Source organism: Penaeus monodon, chromosome 29 (genome assembly GCF_015228065.2).
Source record: "Penaeus monodon isolate SGIC_2016 chromosome 29, NSTDA_Pmon_1, whole genome shotgun sequence".
NCBI classification, from domain to species: domain Eukaryota; kingdom Metazoa; phylum Arthropoda; class Malacostraca; order Decapoda; family Penaeidae; genus Penaeus; species Penaeus monodon.
Genome location: NC_051414.1, coordinates 2,348,504 through 2,349,893, shown reverse-complemented (window position 1 = coordinate 2,349,893; position 1,390 = coordinate 2,348,504).

Here is a 1,390-nt window from a genome sequence, read left to right as displayed (position 1 = left end):
GTCTTTTCCAGCAATCTTAGGTTAAATGATATTTTGAGTGTGTTTTTAGTAAGTTAGTTCGTGTAAATATCATTGCTATAATAAATCTAAGTTGTGTATAAGTGTATTTATTATAGATGTACAAAATTAGGTGCAATTACATAATTTGACATATGAGTTTTAAGCATCTTGGGTCTTTATGCCAATGATTTTGAACAATGTCAATATTTTGTACCGTGAGGCCCTCCTGAAGTGATCAGGGACATTTTAGAAGGCGTCTTCGGCTATATGGGAATCCAGGACACGCCATGGAACTCTATTTAAGACTTCCTGGCAAGAGGGGTGTCCAAAGAGGAGTATAAGGTTAATGAAGGAGAAGCAGATTTTTTGTTGTATGCAACTTCTATACAAGATTTTTTCGTTTGTTTGGCATTTATAGTACAGACTTTATATGTTTTGATAAGAAAAAGGCTTAAGCATCCTGAGTTGCTGGCTGTTTTGTTATTCTAACAGAAATAGAGTTACACATGAATTACCCTTTCAGAAATTATGATACACGAAGCGTTGCCCAGAGTCACCGAAAGGCTGTTGAAAAGATTCTAAGAGACCGCGCAGATTCATTTGATACAGTTGTTCCAAGAGAGCTTTACAGCAGCTGTGCCTTGGGGGGGGGGGTGTAAAACCCCCCCCAGTTTTGGGTTGGGTGAAAGCCAATGTCAAGTTTTCATATGTACGTGAGAAGGTGAAGCCCTTGGAACAAGAGCAGAATAAATTGCCAGAGGTATGAATATAGTGATTCAAAATTTCTTTTTTTCTTTCACAGTTCTTCAAAGGAGGAGCCTATGGATATCTTTTTTGGTCAGTGATGATTTTTTGAATTGTTCATATTTTTTACACTTACATTATACAGTACACTGTTATTCAAGTTGATATTTGCTTTAAAAAGAAAAGAAAGGAAATACTTAAAGATTGCAATATACACTTCAATAACAGTTTGAAATTTTCACTTTATTTAAAGGTAGGTGAATGTTTTAGATAATGATTTATTCTAGGTGACAAGGACCTTATGGTAGTCAAGATCACTATTTATTCGTGTACAAAAGTTATACAAAACCTTTTTTGAAGGCCATCAACCTCTATATAGTATTATAACATACAGCAAACTGAATCAGTTGCACTCCAAACATTAGTGTTTTACAAAAAAAAAAAATCACTTTCCCCCAAAAATGACAATTTTTATCTCTGTGTATAGTCTAATAAACCTGATGATATATTTTAAAAGAAATTTTAATGTAGATTTTTTTGTACGGAATACGTCTATACAAGTAGTGATTCAGACAAATATTAAAGCAGAAAAATCACTTCATACACACAATAGCTTGAGATATTTTCATGCAAAGTATTTTATGTG